Source organism: Mustela lutreola, chromosome 10 (assembly GCF_030435805.1).
Source record: "Mustela lutreola isolate mMusLut2 chromosome 10, mMusLut2.pri, whole genome shotgun sequence".
Classification (NCBI taxonomy): domain Eukaryota; kingdom Metazoa; phylum Chordata; class Mammalia; order Carnivora; family Mustelidae; genus Mustela; species Mustela lutreola.
The window spans coordinates 71803821-71825591 of NC_081299.1; the positions used below are offsets into that span (position 1 = coordinate 71803821).

The 21771-nt window shown below is 37.2% G+C and overlaps 1 protein-coding gene across 1 annotated transcript in view; it reads right to left on the minus strand.

The window, feature by feature from the left end:
• Nucleotides 1-21771, minus strand: part of DDAH1 (dimethylarginine dimethylaminohydrolase 1) — a 134594-nt gene that overhangs the window by 74706 nt on the left and 38117 nt on the right. The window lies entirely within an intron of this gene.

A 21771-nucleotide genomic window follows, 5' to 3' on the forward strand; every position in this document is an offset into this window, starting at 1 on the left:
AGATTTTAACAGTAAAATTCTAGAATATTTTCAAGCCCATACAAAAGGTTTATGTAATTTTCCTTTAAGAAGTACATATTATAATTCATAAATAAAGCTAATCAGAGAAAGGCAAAACAACATAACAATTCACAACTATTAAGAGAATTCAAAGACCTCCATTTCTAGGATCCACTTCTTAGAGGATGCCAGCTGTCCTAAAGACCCATTTTACATGAAACTTCTGCCTCAGGATTGCAGGTGACAAACCTTGCTCAACCACCTTCTAGAAGGTACTGCTAGGCTTCATTTGTCCTTACCATAGCTGACTGCCATCAAATTGCCATCCAAAACTGCTTTAGGGAAGCAGTTCCTCCGAAATCTTTTCAACAGATTCCCTGTTTTAACATCCACCTGTGTTACTGCAGAACAGTCTGACCCGGATTGAGCCATGGAGCAAATAATAACACTAACTGCAACTCCAGACAGAAAAAAATAGAAGTTAATTTTCCAGACTCTTGTGGGAATATAGAGCATGTCTGCTGAAACTGAATCCAAGAGTTCAATGATATTGTAGCCTCAAGTATTTCTTTATATTCCACGTAATGGCTTTTCCGTTCTTCGTGTTTTATAACACACTCCTGAGCCATGATTTAGAAAGTGAGGGAAATTCTCCCTCACCCTCCTTCCCTCTCTCTCTCTCCAGTTGAATTGTATGAAAATTATAATTGCAAAGTGAAACTCTAACAGAAAGCCACAGGACTTGTTCCATCTAGGGCTTAGCAAATGCCATCACTGCCATGTAAGTTAGTTTGTGCCGCTTTCTTTATTTTCAGGGAACGTAATTTTCTTTATGCATTAAACCTGAACTTCTTTCCTCTGGGTTTTGTTTTGCTTCATTTTTGCCAGGAAATAACCAACTCTACAATCTGCCCTTAGGCAGACACTCTGTCATTCACCTCTGTTTTATCTTCTCTTGGCAAGGACAGATAGGTTCTTTCACTGATACTACTGTTAAACTACATTAGGATTTCTCTTTTTATGCAGGGGCTACCAGATTCTCTATCAGTTCTGTACAGCTGCCACTTTATATTATTCTGAGAGCAGAGATGTTAGCAATTCTCTTCAGTATAACTGAATGATAAGCCAAATGTATTCATTTCCATTTGGTCTACAATCAAGCACAATAACAAAGATTACCCAAAAGAAATAGGGTTAAAACTGTATCTAAGACTACAGAGGGAAACACTCAAACACCTGAGGAAAGGATACTATTTTTCCCTGACATTAAAAAACTTACTGTAAAAATAATGTACTTGATCCTCTAAAGGGTGTACGTCATCAAATTGTTAGTACAGACATTGAGTTATTTCCTCTAAACAAACACAGGTGTCAGGAAGCTTAAGCATATAAATAGGGTCAGTCTTTATTTTTCTATAAGCTTGCTTTAAAGTCTTAAAAAGTAATGTTCTAGATCAACAGAACAGGGCTGGTACCAAGGTGCAGTTCATTCCCTGCTCTACCTTTGGCTGCAGAAATACTTGGTCCTTGCCTAAAACTAAAGTGCCCTAATGAAGTCCTGCTTTATAGCAGCGAATGATAAACTGGAGAGGGCATGTTGGAAAGGAAGTCTTGAAAGAAGGTGGGGTCCATAACAAGACCTCAAAGAAGGGGGGAGGCAAGAAGCCACGAATCACCAAAATGTTTTGTTTCTTTGCAAGAAAGAAGGTGAGGTGTAAGACTTTTCATGTGCTCTTATCCCGAGCTCCGCAACATGAGATGAATACTTACCCGAACACATCTTATCCATTCATCTGAATACATCTCTGTTGAAATTAGAAATAAAACAAATAGTAATGTTGCCAACTGAAAACAAACAAGGTGTGGTTGTAAACATTTAAGAGTGTATTGCTGTTAGCCTTCCACAGTTTTAGAGAAGATGAGAACTGAGGACCTACTACGTGACAGGGCTATTTTATTGCCTTGTTTGAGTCGCACACCCCTCTGGCGTGGTATACAGGGTGATGTTATTTTACAAGTGTGGAAGTGGGGGCCAAAAAAGGTAACTTACTCAAAGTCACACTACCTAGAACATGGAGAAGCCAGGATCACAATTCAGGCCTGTCTAACTTCAAAGCCCACGTACTTACATCTTTAGGAGAGATTTAGGGAATAGAATTTTATCCTGGGAAACTAAGGAAGAAACTCAAATACAATAAAATATCTTTTTTTTTTTTTAAGTTTAGATTTGTTATGCTCTTCCTTTCTCTTCTTAAATCTGTAGTCCAAACATCCTCTTCTTCCCATCAAATGAATCATTAACCTCCATGATAAATTATGGGATTCTCAATAATGTGAAATTATCACCAAATCCAAAAAGTACATAAATAAAACAACTATTATATATTTTAAAACTTGAAATATCAGTAAGAATACATATAAAACATAATAAACTTTATATATTCATAAATAGTAAGCTAAAAAAAAAACTATATTCCAAGAACACAAGCCCTGGGAGGGGCAGTGTGGAGGAGAGGGAGAAGCAGACTCCCCACTGAGTAGGGAGCCTAATGCGGGGCTCTATTCCAGGACTCTAGGGCCATGACCCAAGCTGAAGGAAGATGCTCAAGGGACTGAGCCACCCAGGCACCGCACTATATTCCGTTTTTATGACATTTTAAAATTTCTATATTAAAAAATGTTATATCAAAGCTTTATAATTACATGTTATATTACAAAGAAAGTCTGTATGACTCAGAGAAATGATAAAAATTAAAGTATATTTACTAAAAATGAAAGAAAATCTTCATTTGAAACATAATAACATACACACACACACACACACACACACACATTATTTTTCATTAAAAGAGTTTAGACCTTCCTAGTTGAGGGTTTGTTTTTGGTGTCTGCATCCACTTTTTAAATATTTCCATCTCCCCTGCACACATAGCTCTCAAGAGTTATGAACAGGAAGTTTTCTCCTATATTTTCCCCAGTAGAAAGTTCTCTAGCTGCACACTGACTAACTCACTGCCCCAAATGTTAAAGTCCTGGGCAAAGTTTTAATAACTGATTTAGGAATGACGAGACATTTACAAATTTAATACATTTTGCCCTTTTTTCAGACCATGTAGAATGAAGGAAGCCTCAGTATGCTTGAAAGATCTCTTAGCAACTGAGAGCGGGGCCGGCCAACAATGGATGATTCATTGAATTAGCTTGAGTGTACAGCAATGTCTGCCAAAAGGTCTGCACAGACTCATTGCTAGACACTATGGTAAAACGTACTCTGACCTCTTTTAAAACTCTATCAGAGCGGAAAGCTAAACTTACAGCTTTCCAGCAATTCACTGGCATCTGGAAATATGCTTGAATTACAATATCTTGCTTTGAAAACTATCAATAGACTTTCTTACATTATCATTTTCACCTAATTTAAACAATAGCTACTACTAATTAGGGATTTCCAAAGGACTCCACCATGTTTTTAAGCCCTAAAAATAATGACTGTCCATTCAATTGAAATCTGAAAGGAGGCTTTTTGAAGTCTGAAACTGAAAGAACTGATTGTTAGTTTTTTGTAATATTGACCCAAGGATTATGCAAGATTACCTTAAACAATGATTTGCAGATTTAAAATTGGTAAACAGTATGCAGCAGATACCCAGTGTGTCAGTATATGTATAAAGGTAGAGATTATAGCAGAGGATCCTTTCTTATAAAATCTTGTAAAATTCCAAAGACTTAAGTTCTTTTGCTTACATCTGTTATTTCCCTCCTCCAACATCTTTTTAGGGGCAGGTATTGGTTCTCCTGCCTTAGAGTTGGAAGACATTGAACATGGAATTTAAATTGTTTGCTTGAGTTCACAGCTATTCCAAGGCAGGTCCTGGTTTACAATATGGATTTTTATAGTTTAAAAGTCAGTATTAAATTCATTGTACTACTTCACCAATCACAGCTTCAGCAGCAATAATAAAAATCGTTCATCCTGGGGTGCTTGGATAGCTCAGTGGGTTAAGCGTCTAACTCTCTGTTTTGGCTTGGGTCATGATCCTAGGGTCATGAGATGGAGCCCCATCTGGGGTGCTAGCTGGGCATGGAGTTTGCTTGAGGATTCTCTCTATCCCTCTTCTTCTGCCCCTCTACCCTCTCCACCCTCTCTCTAATTAATAACAATATGATAATATTAATTCAAGAAAGCAAATTCTTTTTCCCCCAGTGTTAGACAAAGACATACTTTCTAGTTTCTTTTGCTCTTAATAAACATAACCACAGAATGAGGGATTTTCTGCCTTCAAAGAGTTCTGCTTTTGGCTACCTTACTTCATCTTCTTCCTTCTTTTTCTCCTCTTCCTCTCTTTCTCCTTCTCTCCTCCTTGTATTTCTTTCTTTCTTTCTTCTTCCTTTCTTTTTCTTCAGGGGAGTAGGTATATGGCTAAAATACTCAAACAATAAATATTAACTGAAAGCTTCCATCTACCCTCTCTTCTGGTCCTTCCCTCAGAAGTAACCACTGTTACCAATTTGGAGAAATTTCTTTTCGTACTGTTGTTTGGATATCCGTATAATTATATAATACATATAAAATAAGATATATAATCTTGATTTGTGGTTTATTTTCTCTGTTTAATATATTATCACATTGTTCTATAAATTGCTTTTTTTATTTTTTATTTTTTATTAACATATAAATGTATGATTAGCCCCAGGGATACAGATCTGTGAATCATCCGGTTTATACACTTCACAGCACTCACCATAGCACATACGCTCCCCAATGTCCACAATCCAACTTCCCTAAATTGTTTTTTTTTTTTAAAAGCCCTTCTTGGAAATGTTTCCATATTTGTACATATACTTCATTTTAAAAATTGCTAAAAACGTATCTCGTAATATGTACCTTCCTTTCTGAATGAGATGAAATATACACCTCCACTAAAATGTAGCTGTTCTTCCAGCATAAGCTAGATGGACAAACAGAATAAGATAGAAATATATGAAAAAGTACAAATGGGTAAGGATATTTAATTTTTTACTTAATTCATTGATGGCAATTCTATATATCTGACGGCAGCAGAAGCAATGAATGTGCTTTTTACACTGAAAATTTGGACCAACCAGTAAAAATGAGAAGTAAAGTGGGTAGGAAAGGGGTTTTTGCAAGACAGGGTCCATGTCAACTTAGATCACACAACACGTGGAGAGAGCTTTATGAGGCAAATTTCAATAAAATATGCATGGTTCCTGCCCTCACAGAGCTAATAACCTAACTTTAAATACTTTCCAACTTCATCTCCTGTTCCACATTCCCATAGTCACTGTGAGTCCAAGACTCTCAACATGTCTGGCAGCAACTACTCCAGGAACCCTAAGAACTTTCCCTGAATCCAGTGTTTTGAACTTCTAATCTACATGGAGATACCGCCAAACAGCAAGAGCTGATCACATCACTGCCCCAGTGAAATACCTTCATTATTTTCCACTGAACTACAGCACAGGACAAAGTATGACCGTCTCAGCCTGGCAACCATAGTGTAAGCTCTCAGTGTTTCTCCTGCCACTTAAAGTTCTAGTAATGTCAAACTTCCTACTGGTGTGGTGAGATCCTCGGTCACATCTCCATGCTTTTTCACACACTGCTTAAATTACCCTTTACCTTTCTGCCTCTGGAATGCCCACTCATCATTCTAGACCCAGCTCAAACACTGCATCTTTTGTGAAGGGCTCCCTAACTTCATAGCAGGCATTTAGTTCTGTGCTCCCAGAGCAATTTGCTTCCACCTCTACAAGGGCATTTCCTGCTGTAAGAGCATTATTGGAATGTACAGATGAGCTTTCAACCCTGTTTAGAGGAAATGTTATTTATTGGTTAAAACACATTTTGAGGATCTTATGCTAAAGTTTTTACCACAACTCCAGATATTGGTTGTAACTCATTCCTTCACTAGTTTTCATTCCCTACTTGAATTGTTGTGCCACAAGTTAACTAGGCAGGTTCAACGCCTATTTAATCATAACAAATCTCAGCATAGTCTGAAAAGATAGATCTGAAAAAAATTGCTTTAAATTAATGTTCATCTCCTTTTGAGAAAAGGGAAAGTGAGATTAATATTGAATATTTTTAGTTTAGGTACTAAATATGATCTAGTTTAGACTGCATAAGTTGAATACATTTTAAAGATAATTTTGCAGTGGTAGGCATGGCTTAGTCCGAAGAATATTTTGATTCTCAATTTATTTAACTTTATCTCATAAATAATTAAATCTTTGCTTCTCTGATGGAACATCAAAACAAGCAAACCAATGAGAAATATCCCCCTGCTTTGGGTATAACAGCCTTGGGGTTATATGGACCCAAACCAGGAGTAGACATTGTGAAGAGTGAAGGAGGTATTATAATAGTGTAGGGTCACCATCAAAGTGGGGTTAGGCTGTTGTAGAGATCACTTATTGGGCTGAGATGATATCTTGAGATCCAGATCTATCCAGTTTTGTTTTCCATAGGTCCTCTGACTGAGTGTCTGGCCAGGACCAGTGCCAGACCAGACGTGGTCTAGCCCACAAGCTATTACAACATCAGGAAAACCACGGCATTGCAAGGGAAAATATTCAGCACCATCGTCCATGAAACAAACCAAGAGCAGTTTGACAGAGAGGCAGAAGTCTAAGAAAGAGTAATAGATTGTTATAAATTATCTGAATTAAATTTTCACACAGGTGTTTTTTTTTTAAAGATTTTATTTATTTATTTGACAGAGAGAGATCACAAGTAGGCAGAGAGGCAGGCAGAGAGAGAGAGAGGAGGAAACAGGCTCCCTGCTGAGCAGAGAGCCCGACGCGGGACTCGATCCCAGGACCCTGAGATCATGACCTGAGCCAAAGGCAGCGGCTTAACCCACTGAGCCACCCAGGCGCCCCACACAGGTGTTTTTAGGAGAGAATTACTGCTTAAAGAAAGGTAGACTTGTAGGCTTCAGTTTTTTTTTTTTTTTGTTTTGTTTTGGCATGGCTTTAAAAGTGGTAAACTTTCACAAAGTAGAGGAGTTAGAACAAAGAATTGATATGGGGAACAGGCAGAAGAAAAATTAATAAATTTCCTTACCCACTGACAAGCCCTTAAAACAGAGTGACATTCCTCTAGGAACTCAACTATCTCCACGTTAAGGCTTTGCTAAGGGTAAAAGGCAATCCTAGCCTGACTGACCCTACTCCCAACCAGGATCCTGTAAATCTACTTTAACATATAAAATTTCCTTTGGAAACTTTCTTTATCTCTAAACTCTCCAAGATATGTGCTGGCAGTCATCCCCAAGCATATGGCTCACTGATATATATCTGAAGGGTCTCATGACTAAGGTTTTATTAGACAATAATAAATGACCTTTTCCCAATAACAGCTAGCCCTTCAAGGTCCTGGAAACCTTGCTTCCAAAATTCCTTAGAGACTTACACCATCCCTAACTGCATCCCAAGTTGCAAGTATATACTGGAACACTCCTCAGATCCCCGCGACAGCAGCTTTTTCTGCCCATGGGTCCTGTCCCTGAGCTTTAATAAACCACCATTTTGCACCAAAGATGTCTCAAGAATTCTTTTTTGGCCATCGGCTCTGGACCTCATCCCACCGGACCTCACTTATATTCTAAAACTTCATCAGAATTATGATTTAACCATCTGGCACAATTGCAATAAGTAGCTGAGAATACGATTTTAAAAACAAACTGTAAGTACTGAGGTCAAAGAGGACAAAGAAAAGACTTGACAACACTGGGAAAGTGCTTAGAAAGATAATGGACCTGCTCCTTTTCCTGACAAAGTAAATGTGGACCCCAGTGGGGAGGGGTTGGTGTGGGGCTGATTATCACATTGTGCTATCACTGACCTTCCATTGCTGGATCCCAGCCTTTAGCCAAATGGCTGCTCGGTGTACATCTGTTCTAGATCCAGATGCCAAGACAGCAGACAATTAATTCTATTGGGCCCTAAATATAAAGACTGTGAAAGAGACACTTGCGGTTCTTGATAGCTGCCATGATGACAACTGTTGTGCCATTTGAGAGTAAATGCTGTGTTTCACTCATTTGGAGGCTCCCCATGGAGACGGCTACTGAGGATTTCTTAGAAGTATTCTGATCATGCTGGCTTCTGCTCTGAAAATGAGGAATCTTAAGAAATCAGAGAAAGATCAGCTGACACCCCTGCCCTCAGCACTACAGAAACCAATCAATTGCTGGAAAAAGAATTAGGAAGAAATGAAAGTGGAACTTCTACCTGACCCAGGCCCGGAGGAATGTTCTGCCCTGACACCATCAGGGCTGCCTTCTAAATTATCTCGCCAATGCAGACTATCCTTTTGGAATCTGGGAGACAGAGGCATTGGACAGATTTTTTTAATTCTTACATGTAACAAATTCTAGGCATAGGGCAAGGGGTAGGAAATAGAATATATATTTTTTAAAAATTGAAATCATTTTTGGGGGGGGCCTAAGATAGACTCTCATTTATTATAGACTGTCTTTATAATTCAGCTTTATCTGATGACAATAATTTATTGAGTATGGAGTCTGTTATACCGTGTTAGATACTCTAATGCTATTTGCTAAGTGATACGAAGAACCCAGAGATCATCAGTCTGCCGTTGGAACACTTAGCTCAAACATCGTCTTTTGGTTGTCTCCTAAACTCCCTCTCCCACCTTTGTCGTGTTCAGACATATCCCTCTGCCAGCAGATGGAGGGAGATGAGGTGAATGGAGAGGTCTTTCTCTCCATTCTTGGACTGGTTCCCTAGGCAATGATGAGACAAGCCTCTTTAGAAGAACACAAATTGTGAGTGTGTATAAAATAATCTGAGGAAAGGTGACCTTATAAATGTATTCTGGAATATACAGCAGGAGTAAGATGTAAAATAAGGTTATCACTGTGAATGCTTTGGTAGAAAAATAAAATTAAAGAATTTTTTTAAAAATCTGTAATATTACATATGGAACCCACATATCTCCTGTGTGATTGCTGAATGATTATTACCATTACTGAGCTACAATTATTTTTTTGTAGGATCAAGGAAATTTAGTGCCCTTTGAACAATGGACCTGAATCTCTGACAACCCGGAAATAAAGGAAATTCACTTATAGTTTTACCATATAAGGACATCAGACCTCAGTCCTGTGAACCTGTGCCTTTGCACACATTTTTTGCAGCTGCTGATACACTTCAGAGCCAAAGCTGAGCTTTGAAAGTTTGGATTCCTGTGTGTTGTGATAATCAGCTGGGGTTAGGAAATGCCTTCCAAAATCTAATGCTCTGGCACTTTAACAAGGCTTCTGAAAAAACAATTTAACATCTGGAATCAAGTCTTTTGTGGGAGTCCAAGACCAACAGAGCAAAGAACATTTCTTTCAGTAACCTTAAAATGAGGCACTTCCCTCTCCTTCATCAAATAAATGGGTTTATTTATAAAGATTCTGAGGTGGTTTATAGTAAGTCAAACATAGAAGCAAGGTGTAGAAAACTGGATGCTCTAGATACCTATCCCTGGAATGTGCTTCTATGTTCCTCCATATTTTCTCTTCCAAAACTCAATTCTGAAAAATAAACAAACTACTAAAGTAAAGCCTCCTTCATTTAGCCTTACCTAAGGGATTCTGGAGAATTGAGAGAGTTCATCTCTCACCTTTTCCTACAGGCTCCAGAAGGCAAAGATAATGACTGAGCATGTGTATTTCTTGTCTCTGGACTCAAGCAACTCAAATCAAATGCAAGAAGAAGTGGTTATTTCTACAGAATGTTCACTAAATGTCTACAGAGTGTCAGACATTGTTTAAAACAACATAGTAAAATGTACCCCTCTCCCCCAAAATGTGTTCCCTACTAAAATAATAATAGATGACAACTGTTGAGTGCTTCCATGTGTGCCATGAACAGTGTAAAATAATTACAGTAGCTCCTTGGATAACATGGGGGTTAGGGGCGCTGACCCACTGCACAATTGAAAACCTGCACAAAACTTTTGACTCCCCCAAAACTTTACTATTTATAGCTTACAGTTAACCAGAAGCCTTACCGATAATGTAAAAAATTGATTCATTAACACATATTTTGTAGGTTTTATGTATTATATACTATATTCTGATAATAAAGTAAGCTAGAGAAAAGAATATGATAGTAAGAAAATCATAAGAAAGGAGCACCTGGGTGGCTCAGTGGGTTAAAGCCGCTGCCTTCAGCTCAGGTCATGATCCCAGGGTCCTGGGATTGAGCCCCGCATCGGGCTCTCTGCTCAGCAGGGAGCCTGCTTCCTCCTCTCTCTCTGTCTGCCTGCCTCTCTGCCTACTTGTGATCTCTGTCAAATGAATAAATAAAATCTTTGAAAAAAAAGAAAATCATAAGGAAGATAAAATGCACTTCTAGTGCCGCACTGTAAATAATCCATGTACAAGTGGACATGCATAGTTCAAACCTGTGTTGTTCAAGGACCAACTGCATTATCTTTTTCTTTTCATGATGAGTAAGGACTACAGTGACACAGTGCAACTGGCATAGAGAAAGACAAGTAGAACAATGAAATGGAAGGGCGCACCCAGAAAAAGACCCACACATGTACTTAAGGACGTGTCTCATGACAAAGAGGACATTATAGGTTAGTAGGTAAAGGAGAAACGGCTCATTAATAATGTCACAATGAGTGAGCTCTCCATATGGAGAAAAAATAGAAATTGGATCCCTTCCTCATATAATAGAGAAGAATAACATCTCAAATGGAAGTAAGCTCTTAAATTTGAAAAGCAAAAAGCAAAACTCATTTTTTCCCACCCTCAGGTAGTCTTTATTTTTTTAAATTTCTTTTCAGTATTCCAGAATTCATTGTTTATGCACCACACCCAGTGCTCCATGCAATACGTGCCCTCCTTAATATCCACCACCAGGCTCACCCAACCTTCTACACCCCCACCCCTCTAAAACCCTCAGATTGTTTCTCAGAGTCCAGTCTCTCATGGTTTGTCACCCACCCCAATTTCCCCCAACTCCCTTCTCCTCTCCAGCTCCCCACGTACTTCTGTGTTATTACTTATGCTCCACAAATAAGTGAAACCATATGATAATTGACTCTCTCTGCTTGACTTATTTCACTCAGCATAATCTCTTCCAGTCCTGCCCATGTTGATACAGAAGTTGGGTATTCATCCCTTCTGATGGAGACATAATACTCCATTGTACATATGGGCCACATCTTCCCTTATCCAATTGTCCGTTGAAGGACATCTTGGTTCTTTCCACAGTTTGGCAACTGTGCCCATTGCTGCTATGAACATCAGGGTACTTATGGCCCTTCTTTTCACTACATCTGTATCTTTGGAGTAAATACCCAGTAATGCAACTGCAGGGTCACAGGGAAGCTCTGTTTTTAATTTCTTAAGGAATCTCCACACTGTTTTCCACAGTGGCTACACCAACTTGCATTTCTACCAACAGTGTAAGAGCATTCTGTGAAGAAAACTCAAGCATTTTTAAGAAAAATATAAGAAAAAGGATCTGACTATGTTATATTAAGAGCTTCTGTTCATCAAAAAATACCACAGAGTAAAAAGGCAAGATAGAAACTTATTTGCAAATAAATATTTGCACAGTATTTGCAAAACCTGTATCCAACAAAAGATGCTTCTAGAGCATACAAAGAATTTTTTTTTTTTAAAGGAAACACCCAATGGAAAAAAATGGGCAATCAATAGGTACAGAAATTTCAAAGAACTAGAAGAAAGACCCTAACAGTGCCTGGCACATGGGAGGTTCTCAAACAGCATTTGTTGGATGCATGAAAACACAACTAGCCTGTAATCATATGAAAAGATATCCAGCCTCACTGGGATCAGGGAAATAAAAATGAAAATCACAATGAGATACCATTTCATACTCACTACACTACAAAAAAAACAGTATCATGTGTTGGAGGACATGTGATGAAGGCAATAGCACTTGCATCCCTTGCTCATGGGAACACAGAAAGGAGCAATCACTTTGGGAAACATTTTGGCATTACTTAGTATAGCTGGAAACACATGTACCTTAAAATCCACATCTACCAGAGAGAATGTCTCTCACTTGTGTCCTAGGAGGCATATTTAAGACTAACTACAGGATTGCTCATTAGAACAGCAAGAAATTAGAAACAACTCAAATGTAAATCAGCAGCAAAACAGATAAATTTGATATAGTCATATACTAGAATACAGTACACAGTAATGTTAAGCAAAAGAAGTCACCCTAAAAATACAAAGTTGTGATTCTATTTATGTAAAGTTCAAAAAAGACAAAAGGTTAACACTATTATTTTGAAAGAAAATACACAATTGATTAAATTATAAAGAAAAAAAGGGAGTAGGTTAACATAAAATTCAGATGAGTAGTTAGTTACCTCTGTGGAGAGGATTATGACTGAGGAGGGGTATCCAAAGGGCCATCTAAGTTTTATTTTTTAATCTGTGTAATAAATACACAAGTGTTCATTTCATTGTTTTCCTTTAAGCTACTGAGTTAAAACACCCTTCTGAATGTACAATGTAGTTTTCAATAATCTTAAAAAACTGTATGTGAGTTGCATTTTAAACAATTTTTTTAAGCGGCATTTTTAAATAAACCAAATTCTACCTGAATCCTACCATAGGAATTATCCACCTAGATAATTATATCATGAAAGACTTAGTAGAGAAAAGAAAATGATTCCCCAGCATCTCGATGTTGATGTTCACATTTTGAATTTTGAGTTTACATACATTAGGACATATTTGTATAAAATTTACTTCAAGGTATGAAAAAACAATAGATCTTTTCTGAATTTTTTATTTTAAGAAAGTCACTCATGTTATCACAGTCTTTGTGAGACCATGACTTTGTTTCCTTCTACAGATAGTATCTAGTTAGCTTGATTATCTGCAGGGAAATGCTTATGAGGTTAGTAAAACATTCCCACATGATACTTATTTTTAAAATGGGTGTCTCTAATTTCTGCAAAAGAAATTCAAGTTTAGAATGGCATGGTCCGGGGCGCCTGGGTGGCTTAGAGGGTTAAGCCGCTGCCTTCAGCTCGGGTCATGATCTCAGGGTCCTGGGATCGAGTCCTGCATCAGGCTCTCTGCTCAGCAGGGAGCCTGCTTCCTCCTCTCTCTCTCTCTCTCTCTCTCTGCCTGCCTCTCTGCCTACTTGTAATCTCTGTCTGTCAAATAAAATAAATCTTTAAAAAAAAAAAAAAGAATGGCATGGTCTGATCTGGATGGATCCGACACATGAACTGGTATTTTTACATTTTTCTTTAAGTAAATTCAACACCCAACGTGGGGTTCAAACTCACAACCCTGACATCAAGAGTCATGTGCTCTACTGACAGAACCAGCCAGGTGACCCTAAACCACTGTTCTTAACCAAGGTTCTCTCAGGAGCTTTCACTGGATAGTGTTCCTATCCGTAACACCACACAAGAGAACACAGGATTTTATTTTATTTTATTTTCTAGAAGACAATTTTTTGTGGATGAAATCTACCAACTGAGAAATGATCAAATCACCAGGTGAGAAAATCTCATTTTAGTGTAAGAACCGTCTGCACTTGGGGGTGAAATATGAGGCCTCTCTAGCCAACCTGGCTGGGCCGGAAGACTGTGTGGAGCACAGTGTGCAGCCAAGAACCGCATCTAGCCAAGGACAGCTGCCTTCTGGCAGGGATGGGTCAGTCCTCTGCTGGGTGAGTGGGAGGGGAGGTGAAGGGAGCCAGCCCTGTGGTCAAGAACCCCATTCACAGAGAGGCAAGTGGACTTGATCAATTTGCTTGCATTCTAGGAATTCTAGTCCCCATCCCTCCATCATGTCAGTCCGATCCCCAGCATCACCACCTCCGACACTCCACATGTTGACCAGGGTAGGGTGCCTGGTTACTTTGACAATTTAGCTGACCGAAGAGTACAATCATATTTTCTGAGAGTTTAAGTCAACAGGGTCTTTTGAAGAAAACCAAGGTTAACCTGTGAATCCCATTTCATTCTAAGAATCTTACAGCCTTAAAAGTGTTCTTCTTTATCAACCTTCATATACACAACTCTTCTTGTAATCCACAGAATCTTCTGGCAGAATTCTCCAGTACAAAAAGAATGAAGCAAGCTGTCATCTAGATACCCAAATGGCATCTATTTAAGTTATTTGCACTGTAAAAGCCGTAACTCTCATCATCTGAAGAACAAATTTAGGAAACCATCTGCAATGTGTACAAAATAATTGCAAAACACTGATTTGAAAACTGAAAACAAAACAAAAAAATTTCATGCCAAGCTGGGATTCTTCCAAAGATGGTCTCAAACAATGTCTTAGAAATTTAACTATGAAGTGTATTTACACACCACATGTCATTCTACTAATGATTGCAAATAATGGCTGCTTTGAGGAAAAACTGTAGGAAATGGTGGCTGAAGATAAGCTTTCAAAGAATTTGATTAGGATGAGCATAGTGACCAAATCTACAGAACTCTTTGAAAACACTGGGGTAAGGCTGAAAGAGCAACTTCACCTCTTTGAACCTCATTTGTTATGAAGCTTGCTGCTGCTGCAGGCAGATAAGATCCAAGACCAAACACAAAAACATACATTTGATTCAGCAAGAGGCTTATCTCAGCAACTGGACCTACTCTGTTAAAAAAAAAAGAAAAAAAAAAATTGGCCCAAGTAAAGTATTTTCTCTTTTTGCCCTAAGAGTTCAAGGTCTCCCTTCAGTGTGCAAAAAAAGTAAAACATGAAAGGTTAATTTTTCTTCTGCCTATTAAAAAAGGACCAATAAACCTCAGTAAAACAAACTTATGAAGTTCTTTTAAAAACAAATTTCTTTTTTAGATGGTTTTCATTACACACTGTGACACATCCGGGATTTATAATTTACAGAAACAGAAAGTGAAAGACCATTAAGCTTGCTCTAGAATGGGGGAACTTGATGCTGTAAAAGCTCGTGGAGCACAACTTATGAACTTATGAACTAAATACCAGGGGAAGCCCTGGTATTTATCTCATTTATGTATTTTAGTTAAATGCCTGAGTTTTCTGAGGAGTCAACAAAAATTTTTGTCTTTCAGGTTCTTACTCAAGCAGGTTGGAAAATGTAGCATTTCTTTGGATGTTGGAAAAGCCCTTCTGTCTTGGTTCAGAAATATTTCTGTTGCCACTTCCAACATAATTCCTACATGCCTTGGGCTTTCCTGGCCCATCTGGGTTGCTTCCTGGTTCAGGAGGTCAGAGCACCAGCATTGCCATGTGTCATGCTGTGCTTCCTATCCCATAACGAAGGTCAGAGGTGGGTAAAAGTGTGGAGTAGTATACATCATAGGCCAGGATAGGAGAAGCCAAGCAGATCTTCCCAACTGGGCTACATCTTCCCTGTCTGTTCCCATGTAGCTGGGTTGATGTCTGCTTAAACAAGAGGGATGGTACCTTTCCTACTTCTGTCTGAAACAGGTTGGTCACTGATCCAGTGCAACCTTCCCCTCTGGAGAGAACCAGTAAGGCAGGATCTATAATCAACTGATGGAAAATTTTACTTGGAAGACATAAATTGACACCTGGAAAACACAATACATTTTCTTAGGAAAAAGCCATTAAAATTGCTGCCTAGCACATTTCCAGGGAACACCATTCACAATGAATTTTATATGAATGGTGTTTCCTGGAGTTGTGCAATGTAGTGACCCTTAGAGGACACCAGCAGCAAAAAAGTCTGGGAAATTAAAAAAAAAAAAAAAAAAAAAAAAAGGAAATAAAACAACAACAACAAAAAAACCCTTTGTTTTTAGGTCAATTTCAGATTGACAGAAAAAAAACTGTGAAGTGAATACAGACATTTCGCATATATCCCTGCAACTAGTTTCCCCTATAATTAACATCTTGCATTAGTGTGGTACATTTGTTACCATAGATTGGTAAATTGCTAAGGAACAGATACTGAAAGAGTTTTATTTACTAAAATCCATATTTTATTCAGATTATCTTAGTTTCAGCCTAATACCTTTTTTTTGTTTGTTTCAGGATCCCATCTGGAGAGACTGACCACATTGCAATTAGTTACCATGTCTTTCTCGGCAACTCTTGGCTGTGACAATTTTTTAGATTTTCCTTATCTTTGATGACCTTGATTTTTTAAAAAGTGCTGGTCAGGTATTTTGTAGAATGTCCCTCAACTTGGATTTGTCTGATGTTTTTCTCACATTAGATTGGGTTTATGGTTCTGGGGAAGGAAGACTGCTGAGGTGAAGTGCTACACTGTATCAAGAGTACACATTAACATGACTCATCACTGTTGGTATTGACCTTGATCACCTGGATCACACAGTGTTTTTCAGGCCTCTCCCCTGTTCAAGTTACTTTTTGCTCCCCAGCTGCAGATTGTAACTTTGGAAGAAAGTCCGTTTGGGCAGTCACACAAGGTTTGGGGAGTTTTGCTCTATCTCCTTGAGGACAGAACAACTACATAAATTATTTGGAATTCTTCTGCCTGGGAGATTTGTCTTTTCTTCCACAAGTATTTCTTCAATCATTTATTTATTTCAGTATGGGCTCAAGGATTTATTTTATACATTGGGTTATAATCCCATAGTGCTTTATTTACTTCATTGCTCAAATTGTTCCATCTTTAGCCACTGGGAGCTCTTTCAACTGCCTTCTACGTCCCTTAGACACACTCTATCATCATGTGCATTTTTAAAAGTAATCCCTTACTTTCTGGCACTCAGAGACACTCCAGATTCGTCTTGTATATTTCCTGATCTAGCGCTAAAAATCTTTCTCCAAGGAGTCTTGGTTCCTTTTATTGGAGAACAACTTAAGAAACCGAGATTTGGGCACTAAGTATGCTTGTTACTGCTGGGATGTTATTTCCTAGCCCTTTTGCTGAGGAGCAAAAAATATATTTGCATATATTAACCCCTGTACACACACATATCTATAAATCTTTCTATGTGCAACCATCTGTATTTCTATTAATTTAAACATGAATTCAAACTGACATCTCCACTCTAATCTACTGCCACAGGGATCATTCCAGCTTTTCTTGCTTACCAGTAAACTCATTCCAACAACAAGAAACCCAGCTTCTACCATCTGTCATACATTTACTTAATTGCTCAATTACAGTACAGAAATATCAGAATTGTTAACCCATGTCTCCAAGGAAAACAATATTGTCCACTACAGTTCTCCCACCCACCCTCCTCAGTGACATTGTTTCATACCTTATAATAATTTTTTTTAAATCATGTTCTGTTTTCCATCTTGGGACTCCCAATTTCCTTAACGATTTTTTAAAAGCCTGAAAATATTAACATTTACTTTTTGTGTTGCAACGTTCTAAGAGTTTTGACAAATGCATAGTGTATGTGTCCATAATTACAATGTCATACAGACCGGTTTCACTGCCCTACAAAATCCCCCTGTGCTTTATGGATTCAACCCTCCTCCTCTCTCCTTGAAGCCCTGGCTCTGTTATGGCTTTACCTTTTCCAGAATTTCATATAATTGGAATCATACAGTAGAATTATGTAGCCCTTTCAGAATGGCTTCTTTCATTAATCAATATATCCTGAAGATTCATCCAAGTCTTTTTATGGCTTGATAGCTCATGTCTTCTTAACGTGGACTTATATTCCTTTATACGAATCCATCATATAAGGGTCCTAATAAGGACAAATTGGTTGCTTTCACTTTAGGATGAGTATGAATAAAGCTGCTATGAACATATACATGCAGGGTTTTGTGTGGACATAAAAGTTTTCAAGTCAGTTGGGTAAATGCGTAGGAACATGACTGCTGAATCATATGGTAAATTATGGTTAGCTTTGAAAGAAACTGCCAAAGTACCTGTGCTGTTTTGCACTCTTAGCAATACATAAATGCTTCTGTTGTTCTGTGTCCTTGGCAGCAACTGGTATTGTCAGTTGTTTGGACGTCAGCCATTTTAATAGGAAGGTAGTGATATCTCATTTTAATTTGTAATTCCTAATGACAAATTATATTGAACATCTTTTCATATGTTTATTTGCCATCTGTACTTTTCTTTGGTGAGGACCTTTTGCCCACTTTTTAGCTGGGTTGTTTGCTTTCTTATTGTTGAGTTTTAAGAGTTTTTTGTGTATTTTGGACACAAGTTCTTTATCAGATATGTTTTGCAAATATTTTCTCCCATCTGTGGCTTATCTTTCATTTTCTTAATAGTTTCCCTCATAAAGCAGAAGTGTTTAATTTTAATAAAATGTATTTATCACATTTTTATTTCACGAATCAGGCTTGTGGTGTTGTATTTAAAAACTTGTCGCCACATATTTTCTTCAAGAAGTTTTATAGTTTTACATTTTATATCTTGAGTTAATATCTATGAAAAAAACAAGGCCTATGTCTAGGTTCTTTTTTGTTGTTGTTTTGTTGGGTTTTTTTTTGTTTGTTTGTGGACATCCAATTTTTCCCATAATCTTTATGGAAAAAATTATCCTTTCTCCATTTCTCTGAAATGCATCTCCCCAAAATTCATATATTGAAACTCTTACCCCCAATGTGGTAGTGTCTGGAAATGGGGTTTTTGAAAGATACTTAGGTTTAAATGAGATTATTGGGGGTTAGGGCCTTGAGGATGGGATTAGCGCCCTTATGAGAAGAGATACAAGAGAACTTGCACTCTTTCTTTCCTCACAAGCACTCCGATGAAAAGCCATGTGAGCACAGTGAGCCATCTGCAAGCCAGAAAGAGAGCCCTCACCAGAATTGAAACAAGTTGGCATCTTGGTCTCAGATTTAAAATTCCAGAACTGTAAGAAAATACATGTCTGCTGTTTAAGCCACCTAATCTATGGTATTTTGTCATGACCCATGAAGACAAATTAAGACAAATGACTTTTACTCTTTTGCAAAGATCAGTTGACCACATTTGTGTGGGTCTATTTCTAGGCTTTCTATTCAGTTCTATTGATCTATGTGTCTATTCTTTCATGAATATTATCCTGTACTGATTACTATAGCTTTATAATAAGTCTGGAAATAGGTATTGTGAGTCCTCCAACTTTGTTTCTTCTTATTCAATATTCTGTTGGTTATTCTAGGTTTCTTGCCTTTCCACTCATTCTTTACAGTCAGTTTGTTGATAACCTATAAAACAGTTTGCTAGGATTTTGATTGGGAATGCATCAAATACTTAGGGCAAATAGAGAATAATTAGTATCTTAACAATATTGAGTCTTCTAATCCATGAACATGGAATCTCTCATTTAGGCCTTCATTCATTTATTTCATGTAGTTTCTCCACATACAGATCTGTACATATTTTGTTAGATTTATAAGTATGTGTATCTTCCTTCCTTTCTTTTTTTTTTTACTATTATTATTATTTTTTAAATTTCAAATTCAAGTTGTCATTACTGGTATTTGGGCAAGCAATTAACTTCTGTACTTTAACATTATGACCAAAATTTTGCTATACTTTTTTGAGTACCAGGAGTTTTAATTTTTGTTGCAGTCAATTCTTTGGGATTTTCCTATATAGATAATTATAATTACATCATCTGCAAATAAAAACAGTGTTATTTCTTCCTTCCGAATCTGTATATTTTTTATCTCCTCTTCTTGACTTATTGCGCTAACTAGGACTTTTGGTACAATGATGAATAGCAGTGATGAGAGAGAACATCTTTGCCCTATTCCTGACCTTAGAGGAAAAGAGTGTTACCATTAAGTATGTGTTAACAGTAGAATTTGTTCTGTTTTGCAGACATTCTTTATTAAGTTGAGGAAGTTCCTCTCTATTCCTAGTTTTTGTTCAGAGTTTTTATTATGAATGAGGGTCGGATTTTGTTAAATACATTTTCTGCATATATTGATAGGACTATACGGTTTTCCTTCTTTAACTTGTGCGTGTGGTGGGTTATACTGAATGATTTTCAAATGCTGCATCAACACTGTATACCTGAAATATATGCCACTTGATCATGATGTATAATTCTTTTTCTACATTGTTGAATTCAATTTGTTAATATTTTATTAAGAATTTTTATTTATGTTCATGAGAGATACTGTCCTCTAGAGTTCCCTTCTTGTAACAGCTTTACCTTGTTTTGGTGTTAAGGTAATAATGGCCTCATAAAGTGTCTCCTCTGCTTCCATTTTCTGGAAGAGATTATGGAGAATTGGTGTCATTTTTTTCCTTAAATGTTGAGTAGAATTCACCAATTAAACTAACTGGGCCTGGTGCTTTTATTTTGTTTTTCAAGGTTAATAATTGCACTGAGATCAAGATGGAAAAGACTATGAGACTAATGAGAATACAATATGGATGATGTAAACTGCTATTTTCCACACATATGATATCTGTCAATACACAGTACAGATATAAGTATAGAAAAGAAGATCTTTGGGGCACCTCGGTGGTTCAGTGGGTTAAGCCTCTGCCTTCAGCTCAGGTCATGATCTCAGGGTCCTGGGATCAAGCCCCACATCGGGCTCTCTGCTTGGCGGGCAGCCTGCTTCCCTCTCTGCCTGCCTCTCTGCCTACTTGTGATCTCTCTCTCTCTCTCGGTCAAATATATAAATAAAAAAAAAAGAAAGAAAGAAAGAAAGAAAAGAAGATCTTTACAGATGCAGATATAGTCTAATGAGCATAACTTTTTAAAAGTCCATTTTTCTTTCTGTCCTTAGCCAGCATCTCCTTTTTCTCAAATATAAAAATGAGTAGCATTATCTCTCTCCTTTTTAGTTCACATGGGTGTATAGTTAGAAAATACCATTTTTTTTAGTTCCTAAAGGACTTAACATAGACATAAATACCACCTCTCTAAGAGAAATTTCTAAACTCTAATATTAAAGGATTTAAATTTTTTTGATTTTCCAAATTTTCTCCAATGAATACGAATTAGTTTTATAATTAGAAAAAATTGCAAAATAAAGAGAAATCTTTCTTTGGCTTCCATTTCTAGTTTATAAATGTAAAACAAGAAGCAAGTATAAAAACTCAAGAAAGGTAAGAACTGCATTAGTTATATAAACAATAATGAAAATGATCACAGCCATTCTATTGTCACAGGTTATTTGTAAGAAAAGAGCATATTTTTTTTTAACTGAAGCATTTACTTATGCTCTGCTAAAAAGCTTTTAATATTCAATTATAGAGATCATACACTATAATTTTTAAATTAAGCATTTCTTTACAGTTCATTTTCAGGTGAGCTGTCAAGTCACATTAACTACTAGGTGAAGTTAGGCATTACATTTCACACTGCAATTCTTTCACCGTGAAGCCAAAATCTCACAATGGGATTATATGCTTTAAATTTGTACTTTTCAAAGATAATGCATCATCTCTTTTGTCTTATTTTTCTTTCTAGATTTTCACTGGTTCATCTTTGCAAGCTGGCAAACCTTCTAACAATTCAGTTTTTCCTAAGTATTTTATTCTGACTAACCTGAATTTGTGATCCTGCCCTCCGTCCTAGCCTCCACCAACCACCTCCCACTTCAAGCTTCTAGGTTAGTCACACCATCTCTCAGACATTTGTATTTATTTGGTGGATAAACCAGAACTAGATTTTCCTAGTTTGTAATGAGTATCTCAGCCAACACAAACAAAAAAATCACACATTTAATTAGAGAATGCATTTTTAAGTATCAGAACTCAGTTAAACTACTATTTCCCAAGCACAATCACCATCAATAAATATGTAAGTTACATATCAAGTCTAGGGTTTTACATCAATTAAATGTTTCTTTTGCAAGAATCTAAATCCAA